Here is a 19832-nt window from a genome sequence, read left to right as displayed (position 1 = left end):
TTCTATGCCAGCTGCTCTGATGGAAGACAAACTAACTACCAACAGACATCTTCTGTTGGTTATGAGCCATAATTAAATGCATTTTTGTGTGTGTATTACAATCACACAGCTGGACAAGACCCCTTAATTCCATGATGCCCAAACAGTGACTTAGTAAATTGTATCTGGAAAATATGCAGAAGGCATTTTTTAAAACTAAAAACACCAAAATAACTTTGTATACATGTTGTAGTAAAAAGGTTGTTCTAATGCAATCAAATTCCAACTGCTGTCATTTCATCTGTCTCTCTAGAAATCTTTCCAGCTCTAAAATTCTGACTCTCTGATTTTATTCCTTCCCTGGGAATAGCTAACACGTTTTCCACACCCACTCCTTCCCACCTCCCAGTTCACCTCTTGCACGGAGTAGACTTTCAAGGCTCTGTGAGTAAGTATTCTGTTCTGTCCTTTTAGTAATTAATACATGGCTTTATTTTTTAATCTTTGTAGGTCTCCCATGTTCTGGGGACCCTGAAGACAAGACTTAACAAGTTTCTATTTGGTAACATCCCTCTACTTTAAGTGTTTCTTATGGCTATAAGCATTATTTTACAGATGTTTCAGTCCTCTTCTCTCTATCAGGCTCTAATATTTTCTCTTCCCTGGGCTTTAGGAAGCTTTCAGGGTGGGAACCAATCTTTATAATAAGCAGTTAAGGCAAGCACAGCTTGCTTCTAAAAACATCCTTGTCTGATGTCCTTTCCTGCTGTTGCTGGACCTGATCTTTCCTCTTCAAGCTTCCCACCCCAGAAACAATTGAGGACAGCCAAGTAGTTTCACTTAGGGATTTGAACAATTGTTAAATGTCAGCTCTAAAAAAAAAAAAAAAGTCAGCCCTCGTCATCAGTAGGAGATGAAGCTAATAGCAGATTCTAAGGGTTAGGGTATAGAGGGATCGACCTGGGACTTTATCAAGTTAAAACATATCAAGGAAAACTCAGATGTTTGTGTTCAATTCCAGTCAATTCAACACGTTTATTATTTATCCAACAAATGCATGACACTGTGTTAGAGGATGAGGATACAAAGGCAAAAATGAAAGGGTCCCTTGTCCTTAAGGAACCATCATTCAACTTAGAGGATACAACATGTATACAAATATATAAATACCAAGTATGTATGTATGTATGTATGTATGTATGTTGTAGTAGTAAGTAGTAATAGTACTAATAATAATATTAATAGTAGTAGCAGTAGTAGTTGTGGTAGTGGTAGTAGTAGTAATAGTATTGGCAGTAGTAGTAGTAATAGTAGTAGTTAGGAGGAGGAGGAGGAGCAGCAGTATATAATTCTAAGGTTTGCAAAGCCCTTTTCATATATTATCTAACTTAACTTCACAATACCTCTGGGAGATAGGTGCTATTATAACCTCCATTATACAGGTGAGGAAACTGAGGCAGAAAAAAGTTAAGTGACTTACCGAGGGTCATACAGCTAGCAAGTATCTGAAACCACATTTGAACTCAGGTCTTCCCGAGTCCTCATTAAAATGATTTCAAGAAGGAGAAAACGCTAATAACAAGTGCCAAGTCCTTTAACCTCTCTGATCTTTGGTTCCCTCCTAGATAAGAAGAGGAGGGGGTTGGATTAGATGGACCCTGAGGACTCTTCCAGATCTAGATCAATCATCCTATGATCCTTCCATAGATTAGGAAGCTGAGCTTAAGGTACTTATTCAAAGGTCAGAGATGGAATCTCTGGTCCTCCTGAAACAAAATCTATCTATAAGAATAAAAGTACACAAAAAATATTAGCACCAGAAGGAAATTTAGGTATTATCTATTTCCTCTATTGTTCAGATGAGCCAGCTGTAAAGAGGTTAAGTGACCTACCGAAAGTCACCCAGCTAATCACTGGCAGAGCTAAGATAAGAATCCCAGGTTTCCTGGGCTGGTCATCATTATGAAGGATATTTCATTGTCAGAGTAGGATGCATTCATTTAAAATGCTATATTGTACAAGATAATGATTCTATAATTTCTATAACTATGAAGAAAATAAGATGAGAATACAAGGTTAGGAAATTTGATCAGAGCTGAAGAATAGAGTATGACTCAGATGGCACCTGTTACTCTGTAAATATTGGCATATTTGACATCTCCCCAGCTAGACTATTGGGCAGCTAGGTGGCACAGTGGATAGAACATAGCCTGGAGACAGGAAGACCTAAATTCAAATCTGGCTTCAGACACTGCTAGATGTATGATCCTGGGCCAGTCACTTAACCCTTTGTGTCTCAGTTTCCTCATCTGAAAGATGAGCTGGAGAAGGAAATAGCAAACCAATGCAATATCTTTGCCATGAAAACCCCAAATGGGGTCATAAAGAGTCAGAAATGACTGAACAACAACAACAACTATTCTATAAATTCCTTTAAGGAAGAGACAACCTCTTATACAATTTTAGATCCCATATAGGCTCTGGAAGAAGGTCTTACACATATTAGGTATATAACAAATCTTTGTCGAATAAACAAACACTACATTGAATTGATCTTCATTAAATTTAAACTTTGATATAATTTTACGGCTATAAAAAATTCAAGTATTCTAAGGTTATAGAGAACTAAACAATTCTGAAAACCCAGTGAGCAATACTAGGGAATCTGCAGTATATTTTCAACCTGACTTTCCTCTTTCTGCCCCCTCCTTGCTTTCTTTAGTAGAGCTCTTTGCTGTGATTTTCCTCACAGTGAGTTTTTTGGCAAAGCTAAGAGCTAATTCCTTTGGTACACAACAATAGGTCAACTGCACAGGAGTGTCTCAGCTCTGAGAAAGACTTTATTTATATTTTAAAAATTTAACTTCCAGTCTACACCTGCTGGTCCAAAGCTGCATGGCTGCCACTTCCATTCCAGCATCAGTCATACTACTTCTACTACTCTAACCACAAACACAGCTTAATGTTCTCCCTACCAGATAATCAAGGCCCAACACAAACTCTCCCAGTTTCTTCTTGGAATAAATAGGTTGTCCAAAGTAGTATGATTCTTAGCTAAGGTGAGTCAACTGCTCTCCATCCATTTAGAGCTCAAAAACCATTTCGGGCCAGGAGTGCTGAACTGAGAGATACTGCTCGAAGGAGGAAGACGTTCATTCCAAAGACAAAGCCATTCGTTGTCTCGAAGGAATAGGAGACTAACAAAAACAATCTCTGTTCTTCCGTGCATATAAAAGGTTTGGGGAGAACAGGAAATATCCTATGACAGTGGAGTTGTGCTGTCCATATCACGGCTTATACCACCCACATGCTGGTTATGTCAGTTGTTTCAAAGTGGGAGAATAGTATGGAATTCTGCCCTTAATGTTCTCCTCCCTCCCTCAATTTACCTGGTAGTGATCCTGTATATAATTTGCATGTACTTATTTATATTCATGCAGTCTCCTCAATAGAATGTAAGCACTTTGAGGGCAGAGACTATTTCATTTTTTGTCTATGTATCCCCAGTGCCTACCACATGGTTGGTAGTTAATAAATGTTGATTGATTGAGCTCTGCAACTTGTGTCGCCCCACATTGTAGAAGACCAATGGAAGGATGGTTTTTCACTTGAATACATTTGACTCAAGTTCTACAGTAAAGTTAGAGGATAAAATGGACAATTATTTGGTCCATTTTACCCATGTTCTGTGAAAAATTATGAACACCTGAAAAGCACACAGTTGGGTGGTTTTTTCTTCTTATGTCCTCTGCCCTACCATATGATCTGCAGTACAATGACACTGGCCTCCTTGGCTTTTTCTTGTACTAGGCAATCCATCTCCCAGCTCTGAGTACTTTCACTCTCTATGTCCCATGCCTGGAACTGTCTCCCTCCTCATCTCCACCTCTTAACTTTCCTCCCTGACTTCCTGCAAGTGCCATCTAAAATCCCACCTTCTGCAAGAAGTCTTTCTCACTCCTCCTTAATGGCAGTGCTTTCCTTCTGTTGATTATCTCCAATTTATCCTATACGTATCTTGTTTTTACATATTTGTTTGTATGTAGTCTCTCCCATTCAACTGAAGCATCTTTTACCTTTGTATTGCCAGAATTTAGCACAGTGCTTTGCACATAGTAGGTACTCAATAAATACTTGTTGACTGACTTACTGCTTTTCGATCTCAGCCTGGCTTTCCTTTGATCACCCACTCTAGATTTCTGAGTGTGTGGGTATTCATGAAACACAAACTAATTTTATAGTATTATTCTAAGCAAGACAGTTAGGAAAGTAAATCTGCTGAAAGAAATCATATCATGTGTTCCAAAGCTAAATATAAATTACTTGAATCATGTGCTGGTTCAGATAATCCAGAATGCTAGTATTTTGAATTAGTTTAGATAGCCAAGGGTTAATTATTCCTTCCAAATTCTCCATAGCAAATTAGTGCTTGAGTGCACATACACACGTATTCATGAAGTCTCAGGAAATTGGATCGTCATAAGGCTACTTTGCACAATTTTAAAATGACTACAGAAGTGGGCCACTGAAAGTTGGATATCTGTGTAATGAACTTGAATTGTTCTAACAATTACCAGCTAAGGATAGCTAATAGCACTGAGGAAATTGTCATTTGGGTTGTAGGAATTAGAAGAAATCTCCTTGGGATTACAAAAACCCAATTTCCCCACTCTTGGTCCTACTCCATTGTTTTCCCCTCCAATAAAAGTAACAGCTATGCAACCATAATCTTTTTATTACCCACTTAGAACAAACCCAGAAGCCTGACCTTTCTTTTTTCTATGACTGTTTTCAAACAGTTGAGTTTACAAATGTCTGGCAGCAAATGGAAGCCCTGGAGTTTCAGAGTGCTTTATTAGCAAAAGCCAATCGTTGTATTTTTCCTCAGCGTATTAACAAATTTTCACACTTGCTTATTTTCTCACCTATGAAGGCAAAACACATCATCAGAGAGAAAGCCAACTTCAGAATTTCAAACTGGGAAGGGAATAAGTGAATTTTGTGATATGGAAAAAGACCAGAAGACTGAATGGTTGGATAGACATCCATAAACTCATAATTTTAATAGTAGAAAGGAACATTAGATATTAGTTCATCTAGCATCCTTAGATTTTATAAGGATGTCAGCAGGAGCTCTGGAAATATTAGATTGACAGGACAGTGAGACTGGTTTAGCCAGGAGAAGGAAAGATGTTTGAGAAAATCTGGAATAACCAAAATAACATAAAATTTGTTTTTTCCTTGGTGGTTTTCACTTTTCAAAGAACTTTTGAAAATATCTGATATTTTTACAGCAGGTAAAGTAAGAGGTAGGTAAACACAGTGGAAAGGTTATTAGAATGGAAGTCCAAGTTCTGGGTTCTAGTTCTTCCAGCAATTTGCTAAATGACCTCTAGAAGAGATTCTTATGCAGGAACATGTTGGATTAGATGACCTCTGCCCATTCAACTCTGAGATTCTGTGAAATCATCTGCCCAAGGTCACATTTATACAACGCTTTGTACATATGATCTCTCATTTGCTTCCCCCAACAATTCTGTGAGATAGGTCATTTAAGTATTAATATCCTTATTTTATGGATAAGGAACTTGAAGTTCAGAGGTTGAGTGACCTGCCTGGTTCACATAGTGAGTATCAATGATAAACTCTGACTTGAAGTCATATCTTTTTGACCTCATGTTTTTCCCAATCAAACTGTTATTTCTCATCAAAGACAAGATTCAGAACAATTAAGTGTTAAACACCCTGAAAGCCTTCCATAGGCACTTCTAGGAAATGCTGTAACCAAACACTAGTCAGATCAGTACTCCTTGCTTCTGAGTGCACATTTCCAGTACTCTGGTCTCCAGAAACAAAACATGGGGTTCACTTCATGGAGAAGATCTGTTTCAGTCAAGACATTAGTGCAATGAGTTGTTAGTACAAAGGACTCACAAGCCAAAATGAAACTTTGCCTAGTGGTAAGAAAATGCTCAGATAGGCTAGTCTTGGCAAACCCAGCTCTATAAGAGTTGTCATAAGACAAACATATCATATACCACAAGAGGCCAGCTATAGGACAATTAGACTCACTCCTACAAGCTAACACAGATTGCTTAGCTCATTTCTCAAGACTTCACACGGTAGATGGGTTAACAATGGAGTAATTTCATAATGTCTTCACATCTATAACTGCTAGAACCTCCAGCCATGAGTAAGGTAAATAATCCCCATCTCAACTCTATTTATATTATGGTTTTATCATCCCAAAATAGGCACCTTTGAGTCAGAGACCCACCCAACATGGGAAATTATTCTAACACACCTGCAAAGGTTTTCCTTCTTGGCTATTAACTCCTTTATGTACCTGTTCAATGACACTCAAGTACAAAAAGTCTGGCAATAGTGGGGGAGTCACAGCTCTATGGGGCAGCTAGGTGGTGCAGCGGACAGAGCTCTGGGCCTGGAGTTAGGAAGATCTGAGTTCAAATCCGATCTCAAGTCACTTAGCCCTATTTGCCTCAGTTTCTTCATCTGTAAAATGATCTGGAGAAGGAAATGGCAAACCACTCTAGTATCTTTGTCAAGAAAACCTCAAATGGGGTCATGAAAAATCAGACATGACTGAAAGCACTGAACAACAACAACAGCAGCATAGCTCTATTCCCAGTATGGAAGTAAAACAATGGCAAAAGACGCATCTTCATGGTAGGTAATATTTTGTCTAGTCTCCTCCCAGTTAAATCGATACTGCTTGCTTTGGCAATGGTTATTCATATTCCTGGAAGAGTCAGCATAAAGCTGAAGGGTGTGAAAAAAAAAAAGGAAACCTGTTTCTACAGCTGCCAAATGTGGGGAAAAACCTCTGGAAAGATATGTAAATGTGACTCAACATCCAGGTGAACTTCTTAGCATTAAATTAGCTTATGCAAGAGGGATGTTAAACCCTAAGTAATTAATTCAGACTTGTCACTTAAAAAAGAAGTAGTTTAATGAGACTGAGAAGCACATCTGGGTCTGGGTATTTGTTCTTATAGCCAGCACTGTCCTATGGATTTGGAGTCAGAAATCCAGAGTTCAAGGCCACACTCTACCAGTAACAAAAGTCCATAAGCTGCGTGACTTTGGGCAGAAGTAATTCAGTGTTGTTGAGTCGTTTTTCAGTCATGCCCGACTCTCCATGACCCCATTTGAGGTTTTCTTGGCAAAGATACCAGAATATTTTTGTTATTTCCTTCTCCAGCTCATTTTACAGATGAGGGTTAAGTGACTTGCCCAGGGTCACACAGCTAGTAAGTGTCTGAGGTCAGATTTGAATTCATGCGTTTTCCTGAATCCAGGTCCAGCACTCTATCCACTGCAATGCTAGCTGCCTGAAAAGAATAGCTAGCATTTACATAGTGCTTTAAGATTTTCCAAGCACTTTACAAATTTTATTTCATTTGATCTTCATAATAATCCTAAGAGATAGGTACCAAGATTATCCCCATTTTACATATAAGGAAACAACCCTAACACCTCGTAGAATTATAGTGATGATCAAATGAAATAATTTAGGGACAATACTTTGTAAAAGCACTATATAAGTACAAGCTATTATTGGCATCATTAATTTAAGGGAAAAGAAAAAACCCACAGCCCTAGGCTCTTACCACTAAAATTTTCTGTTTTCTAAGAACAATAGACACCTTAAGGCCATTGCCAGAATTTGAACTTTAGTTATAAATAATCTTTAAAAAAAAAAGAGAGAGAAAAGAAACAGGGACTTAGTTTAAAATTCTATGTTCAAAGATGTTCTATATTTAGCAAAACACATGCCTTCATCTTTTCAAGTTTTATGGGAACTGCAGCAATAATCATTTATGTTTATTTTGACAAGGTGTAAGGACACCAGGACAGACGCAGTCAGCCAGCTGTGGGGAGCTGAGATCATATAAAAGAACAAAATTATTATTTAACAAAAAGAAAAGATAAAAGCTGTCTTAAGCATAAGCAAATGCTCTACTTCAACTAGTGTTTACAAGCAAAGGAAAAAAAATCCTACTGTGAATTGGCAGAGCTGATGAGATATAAGAACACATTGCCAGACCCTGTCATGTGCTTGGTGAACAATCCAAACTATAAAGTTGGAGGTTTTTTATTTGTTTGCTTTGGGTATGTTTTTAAAAGCTTAAGACCACACCTTGGGTTTCTACATCCCATGGTCCTCTGCCTATGTAAGAAGGAACTCAGACATGTGCTAACACGGTCTCTGCTCAGGAAAAAACAGGGACAGAGCTCCTGCTTATAAGTTAAGAGATATTAGGTTAATACTTTGCTTAGTAAAATCTTTTGAGCATTTTTCAGAATACAAGGTATTGATCAGTGCCTGAAGTGGTCACATGCATTCAACTTCCCACTCTTCCAAGTTATAATTATGTAGAATAAGGTAATTGGTTCCATCCCAAAGGAAACATATGGTGTCAATCTGAATAATGTAGCAACTTCAGGAGATTCATTATTGGTAGTAATTGGACCTAGCTGTACAAACGTTACAAGCCTTCTTCCCTTTCATGTCATTATATGCTTAAGACAGCTAGATGGCACTATGGCTAGAGCGCTGGTCTTGAATATAGGAGGACCTGAGGTCAAATTCCACCTCCTGCTAGCTTCCAGACTTGCTAGCTGTGTGACTCTGGGTAAGTTACTTAAGCTCTCCATGCCTTGATCAATCAATAAATATTTCCTCATATGTAAAATGGAGATAATGCTAGTATCTCTTTTAAAGCACTATATAAATGCTAGTTTTCTTTTTGGGCAGCTAGGTGGTACAGTGGATAGAGTGCTGGACCTGGTTTCAGGAAGACTGAGTTCAAATCTGGCCTCAGACACTTACTAGCTGTGTGACCCAGGTCAAGTCACTTAACTTCTATCTGCTTTGTTTTCCTCTTTTGCAAAATGGGAGATAATAATAGTACCACCCAGAGTTGCTGTGAAGATCAAAAGAGATAGTATTTATAAAATGATTTGCAACCTTAGAGAGCTATAAAAATGCTACCATTATTACCTATTATTATTAAGACATAATAAGAACCAATGTATCTTTTCCCCTTTTCAACTAAAGATTTCTGAGGCTGTTTTATTTGTGTAAAACACAACAAGCAATACTGATGTAAAGGGATAAGGGAATATCTCACCTTTGGTTAGATATACAGTCTTGTATTTTTTTTTCATTTGTGAGACAATAGCAAGAAAGAAGTCTCCATGATAATCCTTTAAATTTAAATTCTTGGCCTTGAATTTTTTTTTTAAACAAAATAGTTCCTTCCCCCCATATATACCTTTCTTCTTTCAAAAGTACCTTTTCTGTACCCCACTCCTCTGATATGTACTAGAGGGGTTGCTTGGGCACCCAGTACACCTCTTCTTTCTGAGGTGATGGAACTTTCAGAAAGATTTTGCAAAAAAAAAAAGGGAAGAAACTAAGTTAGATGAAGTGAAATGGAGAATGCTTTTGACAGAAGGGATGGTATGCAGGAGGAAACAGGACAGGGTGAGAGGGTGAGGGTGAGAGAGAGACAGAGAAAGAGAGAGAAAGAGAGAGAGAGAGAGAGAGAGAGAGAGAGAGAGAGAGAGAGAGATAAGGAGGGAGAACTTTCCAGATAATGGCAGAGAGTTGGGAGTTGGAATATTGTGCCTGGGAAACAGCAAGTGGGGCAATTTGGTTGAAACAGGGAGCAGGATGGGGAGTATAATGAGAATATGTGAAGGGGAGAGGAAACAGTTTGGGAAGATAGGCTGAAGTCAGATTGAGAATGGCTTTAAATGACAAAGGAGTCTATATTCTATCATAGAGGCTGCAAGGTACAAGTCAAGGAAGATTCTGGAGCAGGGCAGTGACATGGTTAGCCCTAGGCGTTACAGAAGAGGAATTTGAAGGCTGTGAGGAAGAGAGATAGGGGGAGGGAGAAGCCATATGCAGGGAGACCAATGTGGTTTTATTGCAACATTCCAGAATTGGAATGAGCTGAAGGCTTGTGGAGTGAATCAAGAGAAAAGGATGGATATTATACAATTGTTAAGATTTGGCTACTGATTGAATATCCAATGGTGGGTAAGAAAGAAGAGTCGAGGAGTATGGAAACTGAGTTCCACAAAGGTTAATATGATTTGTTCCAGGTCATACAGCAACAGTGATTGGGCTAAACCCCATGTTTCCTAGCTCAGGCTGGTGATCTTCCCATTATACTACTTTGCCAGTTCTTGTAGTATTGATAGAGGATTGGCTGTTTTATTAGCACCAAATAGCACAGATATGTTCATTTATTTCAAATAAAAACTTTACTCACATGTAAAGTAATGCATAAAGTGAGATATAGTCTTCTCTCCAACCTCCTCCCTCAATACTTCTGAGAGGTCAGTCATGTGGCACAGTAGGTGCATGCTGAGGCCAATTACTAATTTGTCTTTCAATCTAATGTTAAAACCACCATTACCCCATATATAACAATGTGAACTAATCTAACCCTCCCACAAGAATGTGGTTCAAAAGCCACCAAATACAATTTCAATAGAATTCACCAAAGATACTTCCTGAAGTCATAAGCAAACACAGAACACATCTTTTCTCCTTGATCTGAGGTCAAACAGTAGAGGAAAAAAAACTCAATAGAAAAGAGAATAGATCGGTGGTATCTATGTGATGTATAAAAATCCATATTTATAAATGTAATACATTTATCAAAGGAGTCACCTTTAAATAGCATGATTCCCTAGTGTTTTTGCAATAAAATTTAATTTTAAAAAATTCAATTTTAACATATACGTTTTTCAGAAGGCATCTACTAAGTTACATAAAGTAAGTCATATTTGTGATAAAAAAATCAGTCACAGATATAGACCTGGGAGTTTAGAGGTCATCTAATCTAACCACTTCATTTTACAGATGAGGAAACTGAGGCTCAGGAAAGTGAAGTGACTTGCCCAAATTCATATAGTTAGTAAATGAAAGTCAAGATTTTAGTTCAGGCTCTTTGAATCCAGACGCAAGGTTCTTTCTATTGTATCACCTTGTTTTCTAATTTACCTGGAAAACAGACATATGGTGCAGACCATACTCAGATACATGTCTCCATTCTCCTCTTCCTCAAAACCATGTTCCCTTTCCTCAAATTCCCTAATATGAGATAATTTGACATGGAAGGAACAAGGCTTGTTATTTGGGGTTCCCTAAGATATGTTGGTCTCATTTTTATTTAAAAGTCGTTATATTTATTAGTTTTACTCATGTAGTATTTTGCCAGAGGGGGATTTGCATGATAAACAGTAGCGACCTCTCCAACTGATTTTCCTTTAGTATCAGTTATTTTCTGCTGAACCAAGTTGCTAGGTAGTATAGTCTGATTCTACTGGTTTTCTATCATCCCTTATGCTGGAAGTGATTCTTTTTTCCTTTGAATCCTCAAAATACTTTCTTCATGTATCTTCTGCCCTGTCATGGTCTACAGCATATTTTTATCAAGACTTGTCTTATCCCTTTACTAGATTTTAACTTTTGTGAAGGCAGGGACTGTTCATCTTTACTCATTTTTATATCCCTACCTGCTTCACTCTCCTCCTCCATCTCCCACTTCATACCACAATCAGGGCCCTGTACCCAGGAGGCACACAAATAAATGTTTTGTTGAACTGACCTAAGTCTAGGACTAGCTGGAATTTGGTTAAGAAAGGCTTCTGTTGCCATGGAAACATCTACTCATTGAGTAAAATTCAGTTTCTAGTCATTGTAGCAAATGTTAAAATAATTAACAAATGAAAAATGCTTAAGCAAATACAAGAAAATATTTGGCTAGCATATTCAGGATATGTGGAATCTTGCAAGGCCTCATGTTTAGTCTTAAAAGTATCCTCAAAAGTAATTTATACCAATGAACCATGGCAAATTCACCTATTCTGTAAGTACAAGCATGACTCAACAAGCCTTTTGATCCACCACAGAATGGCAACAATTACAGTTTAATTGGTAATTTTTCACTTACTTGTCACAACCTGTTTGGGTAATCCAAATAACTCTACATCCTCTTAACATTCCTCATGATGTCTGATTGAAAGAAAGTTGCATTTTTGATACTCAATCATGGCCAAGTGATAGATAGCTACATAATACATGAAGCTACCATAGCAACCACATTCTTGTTGGAATTCAGCTGAGCTCACATAATTTTTTTTCCCTCCCCATAATCGTAAACCTATTTTTTCCCACAAGTCAGATCTTTCTCCTTGACTGGTTCTTACTTCACTACTAAGCCCTGGTTCTTTGCTTAAAACTTTTGGGTCAAATAACTCCACAAGAAAAGTGTAATAACAGCTAACATTCACAAAGTTCTTATGTTGAAGATATAAAGCATTTTCATGGATGTTATTGCTCACAATAACCCCATCGGACAAGTAGTACAGATAATAATATTAATATTTCCATTTTACAGACAGGGAAAGGGAGACTTGGAAAGTGATTTGTCTAAAATCACACAGATACTAAAAGGTAGGCCCTCTGATTCCTAGTCAAATAAGTCCAAGTCCACCTCAGGGTATTGGAGTAATTTACCTTAGGGTTATAGGAATACAGTCTTTTTGGAATAAAAACAGCAGCCTTTAGATTGTTTCTATTTCCTGAACAAAGACAGTGAGACACAAAGACTAAGATCACTCAACCTGTAGCTGCAGTAAAACATAAAACACACTCAAATGTTTCACTTCCTCATTTTTAAGTCCACGGAACTTGGAAGAGAGAAAAAAAAGAATATTTTCAATTTAACTAATAATTCTATTCTCTATTATTAACTAATAATTCTCCTACCCTGTCATCAGCTCCCTCAATTCCTACTTTCAAAGTCATTTTATCATTCCAGGAAAATGTACAGAAGTCTACAAAGGATGACAAAACAGAGCACCAATGGTTTTCTGAAGCAAAGAATATAAATCTCATATTGCTCACAGCTAGCTTTTTTTTTTTTAATTCAGACTACATAAAGCAAGAATCACCCTCTAAACCAAAGTGATTCTCCTTCCCCTTTAACTTTTTAGGCTGCTGTGAATGAATAACTTTCTCTAGTACTTTCTCTAGCTAATGGGAAAAAAAAAAGGGCAAGTAGAAGATGTTAGCACCCTTTGGAACTGACATTTGTCACTTGGAGTACCGCTGATGGCACCTGGGAGCTCCAGACAATCCTGTGCTGAAATCGCTACCCGAGTAAATCCCAATGATTCAACAACCAGTTCCCCAAAGCCTCCTTTACCTTGGTAGGGCTCCTTCCTTCCCAGACCTCTGTGGCTGTACTGAGCAGTGATCTCTGCTACTTTCAAGTTCAAGAGACTCAGAACGTGTTTGACAAGCAGTAGCCCTCCTCAGCCTTTGCACATTCTGAGCTTCCTGTTAGAGACCTGACTGGCTCTTACACACCCTGCTCATGAAAATAGGCATGGAGCTAGAAGCACGAAAGGCGAACATAGTTTGGGGCTCTCCTCTCTTTCTTTTCTGCCTACTAGTTAAACACACTAGCAATTACTGTGGACCAGTCCATTTTTTTCGAAAAGGAAGGGGGAGGTGGATTTTCTATGCAGGTGGGGACAGTACCATTTCTTCACATTCACTGTTTGCTTGAAGAAATCTGATGGTAATTCTCCCTGAGACTGAGGTTTGGACTGCTTTGAAAGCTTTTATTTAGGTTTGGGACCATATAAAGTCTGGTGAACATTTTTGACAGCACAGTTATAGTGCAGCTGGTAATGTTTTCTCTCAAGGTCACTCATTTTAAGGGTAATTTGCACAAAATTTAGCCACGCGATTGGTCCTTTTAAGTTAAATGATAATTAAAATGATTATATGTTTATATATGTTATATATTATACAAAATTTACATTATATATTTATGTCATAAAATATGTGTTCTATTATATTAGATATTATATGTGCATTTATATTACATGCATATTTTTACATACCACAATTATTATTTTTTGAGAGCACTCATGTTACTTCATAATATTTAATGGTAAGCAATGTTAAAGTCATAGGATTATAGATTCAGAAACAGAGGGCACTTCAGTGCTCTCAGTTCAATTACCTTCATTTCACTGATGAGGAAACTGAGGGTCAGAGAGAGTAAAGTTAACACACAGGTAGTGTCAGAGGTGGAGTTTGAATCTATGTCTTCTTGACTCCAGCATAGATCTCTCTCTTTTTTTAAGTAAATTTCCTCAGGTTTGTCAATTTAACTGCATAATGCCTTGCACATAAGTAAACACTCAATGAATCTTGGTTAAATTCAACCACACAATTTGTACAATCACTTTTGCAGCGACTACAATTTACCTGCAAAAATCACAGAGTAATGGCAGACGACTTAGCTACATATATGCGTTCATGTAAAAGAGTCAAAAGTTGATTTTTAAAAACAATTCTCTTCAACTTCAAGAGTTTGTTTTTCTACATATCTTCACAGTTTCCATACACCCAAATAATAACCTCTTCTTGTGTCAGCAAGGCTAAGACTATACAGAAAGCTTTTCCTAGAAAAAGGACCTATACTTGTAGAGTACTAGCTGTATAAAAATTTATTCCTCCCCCACCCTGGTGGGGATCTTGGGCATTCTTTTTAAGACTGTTTTAAAAAAAAAAGGAATGTTTTGGGGATCTTGGGCATTCTTTTTAAGAATGTTTTAAAAAAAAAAAGGAATGTTTTCCCCGCTTAAAAATAAAACAAAAACAAAAACACTGAAAACATCCCTAAGAAAATGCAAGGAGATTAGCTACAAAGTAAGCTTTCTGAGTGTACTGTATCAAATTTGATATCTACCAGTGCACTCTCAAGTGGAAAAATCTGAGAAACATCATTGCTGAGAAACGTATGCTTGTCATAGGGTCTGTGAATGGCTGAAATGGCCATTTTTTATTATCAGGTTACTTTCCTAGATTAGGGCTCTCTTTGTTGGGTGGGACAGGACTCATTTTCCTGTTGCATTATCTTTTGCACTATTATATGTAAATAAAGGAAAAGGATAAAAGATCAAGTGACCAGACTTAAATAAAATCCACCCATAGGTTTCAAGCCAAAAAACTGATATTTGATCTTAGAGGCAATAGAGAGTCATTGGAGTTTACTGAATTTGACATGGTCAAACCTTTAGTAAAAAATACCTTGGCAGCAGTGTGGAAGATGGACTGGAAACAGGAAAGACTTGAGTTAAGAAGATCAATTAGGAAGCTATTGTCATAGCTTCCTATGTCCAGAGCTAGTGAAGACTGGAAACTGGGTGGTAGCTCCGTGAACAGAAAGGGTCATATGTGTGAGATGTTGGAGAGGTAGAAATGACAAGATCTGGCAAGTGATCAGACATATGTGATGAGGGAGATTAAAAAGTCAAGAATAACATCTGAGTTACAAACCTGGTTAATTGGAAGAATGGGAGTACACTTGGCTGAAATAGAAAAGAGTAGAAGAGGGAAAGGTTTACAGGAAAAGACAATTTTAGTTTTTTATATGCTGAATCTGAGATGTCAATGGGACATCAAGCCTGAAATTTCCAATAGGTGGTTGAAGATGTGAACCTGGAGTTCATAATTGCTACACACACACACACACACACACACACATGTGTATATATATACACATACATATATGTATATGTATTTGGAGATGTATATGTGTGTGTATATATATATATAATGGAAATCATGTATAGAAAAAGAATAAATTTAATCAATATTTGTTGAATTTAATGATTGATTGCAATCCAAAAATAAAGAATGCAGGCATGGAAAGATACGGATACAGGTAAATGAACAAGCCCTTAACTAATGGCTGTTGTAAAACTTCTAGAACAAAGCAAAATTTGTCCCAAAATAAATTGTAAGATATAAAAAAAACTTGACTATATTTCTGAGCATAAAATATGAAATACCATTCCAAATTTGATTTTTTAAAATAGAATCAAACCAAAGCATTGCTGTTGATAACTCATTGTTACATCTGAAAATAATTTAAAAAGCACAAAAAGAAAAAAATTCCATGTCACAGACATATCTGTATCAGACAATGAGTATGTTTAAAGAGGATGAGAGTCAATCTTCCTTATTCAAATGGAAATATTGCAAATCTCACCTTAAATCTTTTGGATTGTAAGGCTACTACTATCCTCAGAGTAGTCCTCCTGGTTACTACCTTGAACCTAGCTACAGGATCATCAAAATGGCCATCTTCAACAGAGACTTCATCTCAGGTCAACTTTAAAGTTACCTTTTATAGGAGGAATTTCTGTACTAGCTCATCCCCACAAGACTGGATAGCTAGCCTCAATCACTTAAACCTTCTGAATATCTGGCACACTAACGTTTGAGTCCATCTGCTGGGATTGGCACAGCAGATCTACACAAGATGGTAAACTACAGGACACAGGAAGCAAGTGAATTCAGCATTGGAACAAAGAGGAAACCAGAGAAATATTCCTGGTGGCGCAAACAGCTCTGGTTTTCTAGCCAGAGATAATGTTGCCTATGGCATGGCTATATCATAACTTAGCATAACTTAGAAACATTTTCACTGCTAAGGCAGCCAATTGCATTTAGGGGATGCATTCTGTACCCAATTCTTTAAGGATTTCTGATTTTATCAGGGCACATACTCTTTCTAATGAGATTGCAACCCCTTAGTAGATTTTTTTTTTGTTTTTGTTCTTTTTTTTTGTTTTTATAAATTGCTGGGATGAAAACCAATTTAATACTGAATGTGAATTGTCAGCCTATACATTTAGCTATGCTGGTCCTCAAGCAACAGAGTCCTATTGCTTGACTCATCCTCAAAGCCCTGTCTAAGTTGGTAGAACCTGCCAGATTTTGTACTTTGATGACACTGCTTTAGAAAATCCAGGATCCCCTCAACTCCATAGTTAGCATTGTAGTAGAATGTTAATGGATGACCTATGCCAACTAACACCACTTATTTATTATAGGAAGGTTCCTGGAACTTATAATATTTATAGTTAACTAAATCTGATTTCCACTACTATCATGCAAACTCATTACCATATGGCTAGATTCTTGTAAGAGTCTTCTTCCTGACTATAGTCTCTCATTTCTACGTTCTATCCTAAATGCTAATAATCTCCCTTAATTATGACTTTCATAAATTGTAATCCCCCTGCTTAAAGACTTCCATGGCTCCCTATTTCTTAATACACTAATACACACTCTGATTTTCATAGTTCTTTAGATCCTACCTATCCCACTTTATTTCCCACTCCTACATGGACCCTCCATTTTAGTGTAGCCAAACTCTTTGCCATCCTATAAATTCAAAAGGCCAGTTTCTTCCTCTCATGCCTTTGCACGTATTTATTATCTTTATGGAATATTGTAGTTGGTATCTCTGGCAAGCAGACATCCAATTCCCACTTAAATATTTCTAAAGATCAGGAATCTCCAGATGCAACCCTTTCCACTTAGACCCAATTATTAGAAAGTTTTTTCTTATGTCAAACCTAAATCTGCCTCTCTACAACTTCAACTCACAGATCTTAGATCACCTTCTGGAACCAAGAAGAGGCAAGCAATCATAGAAGGAAACCTCAAAGGCTCTCTGTACCTGCTTAAGAATCTGCTCTATAACATATCCAATGACTTGTCATCTAGTCAGCCTTTCCATGAGGACCTCTAATAAGGGGGAACCTATTCCCAAGGCAAAACAATCCTGATCTTGCTTTTCACATGACAGCGTTTTAGGTCCAGTTACTCATAAAGTTTGTACCCATTTCATTTCTTGATTGTCTCCACAGCGATATTATGAGAGAATTTGTCAAATGCTTCATTGAAATTCAGGCGTATTTTGTCTATGACCTTCTCTTGAGCTACCAATCTGTTAACCTTGTCAAAAAAGGAATTGAGGTTAGACTGATATCACTTGTTCTTAATAACTGCAAGCTGACTCACCATGAACATCATTTCCTTTTCTAAGTGCTTACAAATCAATATCCTCTTAAACAATGTGTTTTAGAATTTTGCCTGCAATTGGTCAAGCTCAGTGTTCTGAGGTTTGAAGAACTCTACTTTTTTCCACTTTTTGAAAATCCAGATGATACTTGTGTTTCTAAGCCTAGGGCAACTGTCCATTTCCCTATGCTTTTTCAAAGATCAGAGATAGAAGCTCAGCAGACCTATCCAACAGTTCTATCAGTTCCCTGATACATGATTCACTTAGGCCTGATGACTCAAATTCATCATTGTCTCATTTAGCTTGCTTTATGTACTATGTAATCTTTTTATGCTTTATTTTCTCAATCAAATTCCAAGACTCTTAAGGGCAAAGATATACCTTTTGGAGTCCTTGCAGTGTTCAGCACTGTGGTTTACTCATAATAAACATTAAAAAATGTTTATACTAGTGACAATAATTTCTTCCTGAAGGTGGGAGATTCCCATTTGCGCTGCCTCTTGGACCTACAGTTCCCACTGGCATTTTTCATCAGCAATCAATTAAATTGTCTGAAGTTAGATAACGTTGAAAAACAAAAGCCCTCTTTTAACTCAAGACAAATACAAATTCCTTTCAAACTGTCATTTCCTGATAAAGAAGGCCTTTCATTTGTGCTGGCAGGAAATGGGGCAATTTTTCCATAAATATCGGTTCTTTGCTGCTTGTGAACACAGACTTCTGTTACCCTGGCAACTCACATCCAGATTTCCTTACAGTAAAAGAAAATGGATGGCTTATTTCTAGGGCATCAACTATATTACTGGGTGAGATGACTTCTTCCCTCAGATCACTGATCATTTTTAACACGTCTCTATGTTACCAGGTCAATTCATAATTGATTACAGTCAGAAATGGGCAAAATAATAATGATATTTTTTTCACACATAGAGAGGAACCAGCTAATGTATTAACACTTGCATATGAGTTCTGATTCCTTTCTCTATCAGGAGAAATGTCTGAAACATATGTACTCTGGCCCTGTCCACCTTGTGGTCAAAGACACATTTTTGTGAGATGCCCACTTGGCTATAGTCTGGCATGTATATGAAGTATATCCACAATTCTGATATCATCTGCAATATATTTTAATCATTTGTGCTAACTGGCTGAGGATAGGGCACAAGGTTTCTTGTTAGTATTGAAAGAATATAATTTCCTCCTTTTCTTTCTGTTTTTTTTTTCTTTAGGGGGGTACTGGATTTCAGAATGATGACTGCCATCTATTTGTTTTGCCTAGCTAATACAATCTGTCCATTCAATTAATCAAATATTTATTATGCACCAAACTAAGGTGCCATGCAAAGGTCTGTGCTGAGGGATATAGAGACAAAATGAAAAACAGTCCCTGGTCTCAAGGAGCTTACACTCTGTCCATCCTTTGGGTTCTAAAGGGACTTCGAACTTAAACTAATAGACTCTTAGACTGTTAAGCAAGAAGGGACCTTAGACATCATATTGTTAAGCCCTTCAATGTAAAGAGGAAGAAAGTGAGGACCAGGGAACAGTAGTAATTCATCCAAGATCACACAGCTAACAAGGTCTTTGAAGAAAAAGTGCTCCCTAAAATATTAAGTTAGTCATTTAAGCATTTATTCATGTGCGTAAGGCCCTGCTAGTTACTGGGAGGGTGCCTGGCATATAGTAGGCACTTAATAAATGTTTATTGCCTATTAAATGACATGTTCCCTGGCTTATAGGAACTTGCACAGAGAGAAATAAGACACACCCACATAAGAGATGAATACTGAATAATGAGACTGATTTTCATGCAGCTTACAGAATCTATTTCATTTCATTAAAGTCATACCTTGCACACATAAGTTATGTAACCAACCAACTACACAAAATTTATTGAATATACTAACAGGT

The 19832-nt window shown here is 37.3% G+C and overlaps 1 protein-coding gene across 5 annotated transcripts in view; it reads right to left on the bottom strand.

Moving 5' to 3' along the window:
• Positions 1-19832, bottom strand: part of ABLIM1 (actin binding LIM protein 1) — a 273956-nt gene that overhangs the window by 82641 nt on the left and 171483 nt on the right. Inside the window, exon 1 of one of the 5 annotated variants that reach the window (XM_027851949.1) lies at positions 13233-13474. The exons of the other annotated variants lie outside the window; for them this stretch is intronic. The gene's annotated coding sequence lies outside the window, so the exon portion shown is untranslated. Of the gene's footprint in view, positions 1-13232; positions 13475-19832 lie in introns of those variants that run through there. 5 annotated transcript variants of the gene reach the window in all.

Source organism: Vombatus ursinus, unplaced genomic scaffold (genome assembly GCF_900497805.2).
Source record: "Vombatus ursinus unplaced genomic scaffold, bare-nosed wombat genome assembly UNPS02009205.1, whole genome shotgun sequence".
NCBI lineage: Eukaryota > Metazoa > Chordata > Mammalia > Diprotodontia > Vombatidae > Vombatus > Vombatus ursinus.
Note: the sequence above shows the minus strand (reverse complement) of the source record. Positions and strands in the feature narration are given on the sequence as shown.